This window comes from Babylonia areolata, chromosome 30 (genome assembly GCF_041734735.1).
Source record: "Babylonia areolata isolate BAREFJ2019XMU chromosome 30, ASM4173473v1, whole genome shotgun sequence".
Classification (NCBI taxonomy): Eukaryota; Metazoa; Mollusca; class Gastropoda; order Neogastropoda; family Buccinidae; genus Babylonia; species Babylonia areolata.
The window spans coordinates 16096284-16106260 of NC_134905.1; positions in this window are offsets into that span (position 1 = coordinate 16096284).

Consider the following 9977-nt stretch of genomic DNA (forward strand, 5'->3'; position numbering starts at 1 on the left):
TCTCTTTCTCTTTTCTTAACACTTTCATACCCCCGTGAAGGCCTCTTATAGCTTCACACGCGCGGGCCATGCCTCCACGCACGTTTTAAGCGCGTGCGCTGTGATGATGATGATGAACGGAAGTGGGACTTCACGACAAAAAGCAAAAGCGAGCGAGAGAGAGACAGAGAGAGAGAGAGAGAGAGAGAGAGGGTGAGAAATTTCACGTGACTTGCCACTCATCCATGATGGAAGCTTCAGAGAGCTAGAGGGTTGTTTTTTTGTGTGTGTGGTTTTTTTTTTTGTTTTTTTTTTTTTGAGAGGGTGTGTGTGTGTGGGGGGGGAGGCGGGGGGGGGGGGTGCGTGGGTGGAGAGGTTGGATGGAGGAGGAGACCACTTTTGAGGTTGAGATGACGAAAGAGAGGGGGTGGGGGGGGAGAGTCAGGTGGGGGAGGGGGGGGAAGGGGAGGAAGGGAAGGAGAAGGAGAGAGGGGAAGGGGGGGGGGGGTGTGTGGGGGCTGTGCAGTAAAGAGATGAAAGTCTGAGGTATAATATTGAGGTGTGTGCGGGTTGGCGGAGGAGAGGGTGTGTGGGGGGGGGGAGGAGGGAGAAAGAGGGAGGGGGTGGGGGTGGGGGTGGGGGTTGTGCGGGGAGGGGGGGAGGAGGAATAGGGGTGAAGGTAGGAAATTAGGAAAAAAAAACCGGTCTTTCGTGACTGTGTGTGTGTGTGTGTGTGTGTGTGAGTGTGTGTGTGTGTGTGTTTGTCTCTGTTTGTCTGTGTGTGTGTGTGTGTGTGTGTGTGTGTGTGTGTGTGTGTGTGTGTGTGTGTGTGTTTGTCTCTGTGTGTGTGTGTGTGTGTGTGTGTGTGTGTGTGTGTGTGTGTGTGTGTGTGTGTGTGTGTTGGCAGGTGAGGGTCTGTTAATTCCTTGGGAAATGAATCTCTTGGAGGGTCTTATTAAAAGATCCTCAGCGGGGAGAGACGGTTGAAAACGCTCTCTCCGACAATCCAACCTTTTGCTGTTCATTTCCCATGCAGATAACTAGTTTGGCGAAGGCCTCAGTTCAGAGGCCATATCGGCATGCAACGCAAACTTCTTCTTCCTCTTCTGCGTTCGTGGGCTGCAACTCCCACGTTCACTCGTATGTACACGAGTGGGCTTGCTTGACGTGTATGACCGTTTTTACCCCGCCATGTAGGCAACCATACTCCGTTTTCGGGGGTGTGCATGCTGGGTATGTTTTTGTTTCCATAACCCACCGAACTCTGACATGGATTACAGGATCTTTAACGTGCGTATCTGATCTTCTGCTTGCGGTATACACACGAAGGGGGTTCAGGCACTAAGCAGGTCTGCACATAATTATGTTGACCTGGGAGATCGGAAAAATCTCCACCCTTTACCCACCAGGTGCCGTCACCGAGATTCGAACCTGGGACCCTCAGATTGAAAGTCCAACGCTTTAACCACTCGGCTATTGAGCCCATCAACAACTCAAACAAGTAAACAATATATGGGACGAAGGAATAAAACAAAACACGGACCCACAAATAAACAGGCACTATACAAATGAATGAATGAATGAAAGGATAGATAGATAGATAGATAGATAGATAGACGGGTAGGTAAACAAAAAAGCAAACAAGCAAACAAATAATTTCTCCAATCAGTCTCTTGTCAGATTTATTTCCCCATAATTCATTATGTCCGTATTGTCTCAAGAAATGTTTATTTATTTACTTATTCATTTATGTATTTATTAAGATGTTTTACTAAAGCGCATATTCTTGAAGCTCTATGCATTTTACAGTATCATGTCATTGCCAACATTGTCTGTTGCATGTTTTCATGACACTTTTCATTTCTCTTTTCCTGTCCATTTCCAGGTAACCCTGAAAAACGATCACAGCAGAAAGATGCTGATGACTGAATGCAGGATTTGTGGAATGGATGGGTGAGTTTCAGTAGCTCAAGGAGGCGTCACTGCGTTCGGACAAATCCATATACGCTACACCACATCTGCCAAGCAGATGCCTGACCAGCAGCGTAACCCAACGCGCTTTGTCAGGCCTTGAGAAGGAAAAAAAAAAAAAAAAAAAAAAAGAGGGTGAGAGATGGGGAAAAAAGAAGAAGATTTATTTCCCCCCCAAAAAAAACAAGGGTAAAAACACGTTCGGTAAAGGATTAATTCAAGCAAGATTCGCTTAAACGATGCTTTTAGAATACTTGACTTTCCCATTGTGGATTTCAGGGCCATCGTAATATTTATTCCAATTCCTCGAAGAAAAAAAAAGTCAAGTCAAACCACAGCAATTAAAACAATGAATGCACAAAGATAACAAACAAAATCTCAGCATGCTTGCTAATTCGGATGTTTTCAAACAACAGCAACAACAACAACAAAAAGCAAAAACAAAACAAAACCAACAAAAAACCCCGAATTTCTTCAAGACAGATTGTGACGAAACGTGAAAAATACAATACAATACAATACAACGTAACACATCACGCCCCACACAGCACATTAAAAACACAACACAACATGACACGACACGACACAACACAACACAACGTAACACAAGAAATCACACCACACAACACATTGCAACACAATGCAACACGACACGACACGACACAATACAACACAACGTAACACAAGAAATCACACCACACAACACATTGCAACACGACACAATACAATACAACACAACGTAACACAACAAATCACACCACACCACACAACACATTGCAACACAATGCAACACGACACGACACAACACAACACAACGTAACACAACAAATCACAGTACAGAACACAACACATTGCAACACAGTACAGTACAATACACCACAGAACACAATAAAACACAACACAACACAAACACGACACGACACAACACTATACAATACAATACAATACAATACAATGCCTAGTAAATGTCAGAACAGTGTAGGGTCGGTCTGCCATGTGTGTGGCGACATCTGTTCCGATCTAGACCTCCTATTGAGTGCCCTCCCCCCTGTTAGGATTAAGGGGGGAGTGTGAGGGGTCGGGGCGGGGGGAGGGGGGGCGAGGGGGCGGCCCGGGTGGGGGGGGGGGGAGGCTGGGGGGGGGGGCCACAGTGAGAATGGGGGAGTGGAGAGCCTCCTGAAGGGTTATGCCAATAGTAAAGTGCTGAGCGGGGTGGGGGGGTGCGGGGGGTTGGGGGGGGGGGGCGAGGGGAAGGGGGGGTGGAAGAGAGAGAGGGGGGGGGGGGGGGGGACGGGAGCAAAGGATAACCTGGATTAAAAAGGATTATTAATTATTCCTCTGACTCCCCTTCCTTCATTTCCTGTGGTGTTGACAACTTAGAGGCAGATTTCTGGATTGTACCCCCCCCCCCCTCCTCCTCTCCCCCACTCCCCCCCCCCCAACCCCTTCCACCCCCACCCCCACCCCCACATCCCCCGCTCCTCCCCTATCCCCACCCACCCCCGGCCACAATCCCCCACCCCCGGCCCCCGCACTCCTATACTCCACCTTCCTTCACGTCATATTGTCAGCTGTTGAGAAAGTTGCCCTGCTTTTTTTTTGTTGTCTCCTCCGATAGGCTGAAGTCTCAGGCTGCGCTCACATGAATAATTATGATTATGTGCCCAGCCAGTTGCTGACAGCATGCAGCTGGGCGAAAATTGTATGTAGCACACGTCATTTTGCGCTTTACTTTTCCCCCGCCATGTATGTCGGTGGTAAAAGTGTTCACACACTGGCCACCAGCCGTCTCCATGCTGATTTGAATTGTCGCGAGCACACAGATGAGGCGGATGGCTGGTACAGGGGACGAAACTCTTCAATGATGTGATTAAAAAACAAAAACAAACAAAACAAAAAAAACAAAAAAAAACCTCTAGGGAGAGCTGGACAGTACAAGGTCTTTAGAGAAGAAGCCCCCCTCAGTCAAGTGTTTCGGCCTAATGCTGGGCTTCGTGTGAACGTAGCCTTAGAAAACTCTCCTTCTCTCTCTCTCTCTCTCTCTCTCTCTCTCTCTCTCACGTATGTATGAATGTGTGTGTGTGTGTGTGTGTGTGTGTGTGTGTGTGTGTGTGTGTGTGTGTGTGTGTGATTCATGATGTGTTTTGTGCATAAGTTATCTGAGTGTCTCAAGACCTGACCAGCGCTCTTTTTTTTTCTTCTCTTTTCTTTTTCTTTTTTTAATCGGCATATGTGGTGTAGCATATATGGATCTGCCCGCACCCTTTGACACCTCTCTTGAAACTGAAACGAGAAACCAGCGGAGTGTATGATGTCACTTGACAAAGTATGATAATATTATTGCTGTCAGTGATGATTTTTTGTTTTCGAGAAGGACAATTAATGGTCTATAAAGGAATTCGCCACCCGTCCATCATCTGTGTGTGTGTGTGTGTGTGTGTGTGTGTGTGTGTGTGTGTGTGTGTGTGTGTGTGTGTGTGTGTGTGTGTGTCCCTCTGTCTGTCTGTCTGTGTTTCTGTCTGTGTCTGTCTCTGTCTCTCCCCTCTCTCTGTATGTCCCTAAATCTGTCTGTCTCTCCCTCTCTGTCCCTCTGTCTGTATGTCTGTCTCTCCCTCTCTCTCTCTCTGTGTCCCTCTGTCTGTCTGTATGTCTCTCTCTATGTCACTCTGACTGTCTCTCCCTCCTATCTCTCTCTCTCTCTTTGTTTCTCTGTCTCCGTCTCTCTCTCTCTCCCTCCCTCTCTCTCCTCTCTCTCTCACTCTCTCTCTCCCCCCTCTCTCTCTCTCTCCCCCCTCTCTCCCCCCTCTCTCCCTCCCTCTCTCTCTCCCCCCTCTCTCTCTCTCCCTCTCTCTCTCTCCCTCTCTCTCTCCCCCCGTCTCTCTCTCTTTCGCTTTCTCTTCACCTGTGTGGACTGGAGGTGTGAAGAATTAAAATCAATGGAGCCCCTATTGTCAAATCGGGTTCACCGCGGACAGGCTTGCACAAAAGAATCCCAAAGTGGAAAAGGACTCTGGTCTATTTTGCTCTGTGGGGTGAAGAGTAGAACTTCGTCTCTCCCTGTTTCTATCCCTCTCTGTGTCTCTCTGTCTGTCTGTTTTCAACGTTCTACCACTCAGCAACAAATGTACATCGATACAGTCATTCAGATCAGGACAGAGCACGCCCATTTTGTAAGGATGAAGTTGAGAACGAGCAGCACTTTTTTTTTTTATTCAACTGCATCGTATGATTATGAAGATTTAAGAAAGAGAATATTAAAAGAATCGGCTAGACTCCCCTTGCATGTGTTATTTGGAGCAACAAATTTCAATCACAGACATAATGTATCAAGATATATTTTCCATGCTATCAATACAAGCAAAAAGTTAATCTGCAGTCAGTGATCAAGCATGGTGAAATACTATATAAAAACAAATGTCTATATGATGGGCACATTGTTTAAGTATATATTCATTCAGCTTGTACTTGTTTTTGTTGTTGTTGTTGTTGCTATGGATAACACAATGTTATATGCAACCTCACCGATCCACCCTTCCCCATTGTATTGTGGCCCAAGGCCGATGTACATTAAACTTTCTGAGTTCTCTCTGTCTATCTCTCTCTCTGTCTGTCGGTCTGTCTATCTCTCTCTCTGTCTGTCGGTCTGTCTATCTCTCTCTCTGTCTGTCGGTCTGTCTATCTCTCTCTCTCTGTCTGTCGGTCTGTCTATCTCACTCTGTCTGTCGGTCTGTCTATCTCTCTGTCTGTCTGTCGGTCTGTCTATCTCTCTGTCTGTCTCTCTCTGTCTGTCGGTCTGTCTCTCTCTCTCTCTGTCTGTCGGTCTGTCTATCTCTCTCTGTGTCTCTCTCTGTCTGTCGGTCTGTCTATCTCTCTCTCTGTCTGTCGGTCTGTCTATCTCTCTCTGTGTCTCTCTCTGTCTGTCGGTCTGTCTATCTCTCTCTCTGTCTGTCGGTCTGTCTATCTCTCTCTCTGTCTGTCGGTCTGTCTATCTCTCTCTCTGTCTGTCGGTCTGTCTATCTCTCTCTCTGTCTGTCGGTCTGTCTATCTCTCTCTCTGTCTGTCGGTCTGACGATGTCACTCTGTCTGGTGAAAGTATGGTGGAAAGAAGCTTACAACTTTTCTTTTTTAAGCTCAATGAAACATTTGTTTTCTCCTGTTGTTCCTCCCCCCCCCCTCTCTCTCTCTCTTTCTTACATTTCTCCCTCTTACACTTCTCACTCTCTCTCATTCTCTCTCCCTCTCTTACACCTCTCTCTCTCTCACCTCTTTCTCTCTCTCTTACACCTCTCTCTCTCTCTCTCTTTCTCTCTCTCTTACACCTCTCTCTCTCTCTTACAGCTCTCTCTCTCTCTCTTACACACCTCTCTCTCTTTCTCTCTCTCTCTCTTTCTCTCTCTTTCTCTCTCTTACACCTCTCTCTCTTTTACACCTCTCTCTCTCTCTTTCTCTCTCTCTTTCTCTCTCTTACACCTCTCTCTCTCTTACACCTCTCTCTGTCTCTATTACACCTCTCTCTCTCTCTTTCACCTCTCTCTCTTACACCTCTCTTTCTTTCTCTCTCTCTTACACCTCTCTCTCTAATACACCCATATATATATCCTCTCTCTATCTCTATTAACCCTCCCCTCTCTCTCTCTCTCTCTCCCTCTGTTTCTCTGTCCTCTGCCATTCCTCTCTCTCTCTCTGTTTCTCTCTGTCTATCTCCCTCTCTCTCCCCCCTCTCTCTCCCTCTCTTTCCCTCTCTCCCTCTGTCTCTCTCTCTCCCTCTCTCTCTCCCCCCCCTCTCTCTCTCTCTGGCGTGTGATATGTACATTCTAAACGTGAATTGCATATAAGCATATAGGTCCACCATTACCACCATTTAAATTTTTTTTAATTCCTTTTTTGTTTTTGTTGTTGTTGATATTTTGTTGTTGTTGTTGCCCGTTTACAAAGGTATCGGTATCTTCAAATCCTTTTACAGGCGTTTAGATTCGACTGTAAATTTCACTTACGCTCATCCGCATCATTTTGTAATATGTTCAGTTGTAAAATCCGTGCGAAATTTAAGGCCTGATTATGTTGAAGCAGTTGAATTATTTATTTATTTTTATTATTATTTTTTTAAATAATGGAACGTGAGCATGGCGTCGCCCAATGTAGGCGAAACTGCTCTTCTGACCCGAAGACGATAAAGGAGGGGGCCAGTTTTTGGAGAACAAAGCGTAGGCAAAATGCGCGTAGGCGAAATGCGTGTGAGCGTAGGCGAAACATAATATAATAATGTTAGAATTTATATAGCGCTGAATCTTGTGCAGAGACAAATCTAAGCGCTTTCACACCAGTCATGCATAACTCTAAAACTGAAGAAGAAACTGAAGACAAGGAAGAGGCAGGTAAGGGAGGCTATCTTGTGAAGAGGTGGGTTTTAAGACCAGACTTGAAAGAGCTGAGTGTGGAGACTTGACGAAGCGAAAGAGGAAGTTCATTCCAATTGCATGTGTGAGCGAAAATGTGTAGTCTAAATGCACATAGGTGAAATGCGCGCAGGCGAAACATGTGTAAGCGAAACGTGTGTAGGTGAAACGTGTGTAGGCGAAACATGTGTAGACGAAAACATTTGTAGGCGAAACGAATGAAGGTGAATCATGTGTAGGTGAAACAAGTGTGGGCGAAACATTTGCAGGCGAAACATGTGGGCGAAATGCGCGTAGGCGAAACATTTGTAGGTGAAACATTTGTAGGCGAAACATGTGTAGGCGAAACATGTGTAGGCGAAACATTTGCCTTTTTAGACGAAACGTGTATAGATGAAACGTGTGTAGGCAAAATACTCGAACGCGAAACGTGTAGGTGAAACATTTGTAGGTGAAACGTGTGTAGGTGAATCATGTGTAGGTGAAACATTTGTAGGTGAAACATGTGTGGGCAAAACGTATGTAGGGGAAATATGTGCAGGCGAAACGTGTGTACGTGAAACATGTGTAGGAGACACATGAGTGGGCGAAACGTGTGTAGGTGAAACATGTGTAGGCGAAACATGAGTAGGCGAAACGTGTGTAGGCGAAACATGTGTAGGCGAAACATGTGTAGGTGAAACATGTGCGGGCAAAACGTGTGTAGGTGAATCATGTGTAGGCAAAACGTGTGAAGGTGAATCATGTGTAGGTGAAACAAGTGTGGGAGAAACATTTGCAGGCGAAACATGTGGGCGAAATGCGCGTAGGCGAAACATTTGTAGGTGAAACATTTGTAGGCGAAACATGTGTAGGCGAAACATGTGAGGGCGAAACATTTGTAGGCGAAACATTTGCCTTTTTAGACGAAACGTGTATAGATGAAACGTGTCTAGGCGAAATACGCGTACGCGAAACGTGTAGGCAGAACATTTGTAGGCGAAACGTGTGTAGGTGAAACATTTGTAGGCGAAACATATGTAGGTGACTCATGTGTAGGCGAAACGTGTGTAGGTGAAAAATTTGTAGGTGAAACATGTGTGGGCAAAACGTATGTAGGGGAAATATGTGTAGGCGAAACGTGTGTACGTGAAACATGTGTAGGTGAAACATGTGTAGGTGAAACGTGTGTAGGAGACACATGAGTGGGCGAAACGTGTGTAGGCGAAACATGTGTAGGTGAAACATGTGTAGGTGAAACGTGTGGAGGTGAAACGTGTGTAGGCGAAACATGTGTAGGTGAAACGTGTGTAGGCGAAACATGTGTAGGTGAAACATGTGCGGGCAAAACGTGTGTAGGTGAATCATGTGTAGGCAAAACGTGTGAAGGTGAAATATGTGTAGGCGTAACGTGTAGGCGAAACATGTGTGTACGAAATGCGCGTAGGCGAAAATTGTGTAGGCGAAACATTTGCCTTTTTAGGCGAAACGTGTATAGATGAAACGTGTGTAGACGAAATACGCGTACACGAAACGTGTCGGCGAAACATTTGTAGGCGAAATGTGTGTAGGCGAAACGTGTTTAGGCGAAATGCGCGTAGGTGAAACATGTGTAGGAGAAATATTTGTAGGCGAAACACGCGTGGTCGAAACATGTGTAGGCGAAATGCGCACAGGCGAAACATGTGTAGGCGACACGTGTAGGCGAAACATGTGTAGGCGAAACGTGTGACGCCTATCATGGAAACAGTTTGGTGCCCCTCTAACCCAACCCTTCTAAACCTCACCTCTCCTATACCCCTCCCCACACACACTTAAATTTACGAAGGCCATGCATGCATGGTGCCCGCCTCAGAACAAGGGGGTTAAACAAGGTTAGGTTTCCCTCCTCTTTTTCTTTCCTCACGTTCCCTGCAGTGACAGACGATATAAAAATATTTTTTTTAAAGAAAAAAGAAAAAAAAAGAAGAAATAGACAAGAACTTTAGATCGTATTTTACGATCGAGAAATCCCCATTCGAGATCTGCTCCAGCGAGATTAATCCAACGACAGATGAAAAGATCTCTTTAAAAAAATATTTAAAAAAAAAAATTTAAATAAAAAAAAAGAACAGAAGAAGAAGTAGACAAAAACTTTAGATCGTATTTTACGATCGGGAAATCCCCATTTGTGATCTGTCCCACCAAGATTAATCCAACGACAGATGAAAAGATCTCTTTAAAGAAAACAAACAAAAAACAAAAGAAAATTTAAAAAAAAAGTAGCTATGGAACTAAGGAGGGGGGGGGAGAGGGGGGGAGAGGGGGGGGGGAGGTTTGGGGGGGGGGGGGAGGAAGAAGTTAGATATTTCGTATGTAGAACTTCTTCTTCTTCTTCTTCTGCGTTCGTGGGCTGCAACTCCAATGTTCACTCGTATGTACACGAGTGGGCTTTTACGTGTATGACCGTTTTTACCCCGCCATATAGGCAGCCATACTCCGAGAGAGAGAAACTGGAAAACGGGAGCGAAAAAATACGAACAAAACTAAACCAAACTGAGCAGGAAAAAATATAAACACACAAACACACACACACACACACACACACACACACACACACACACACACACACACACACACACACACACACACACACACACACACACACACACG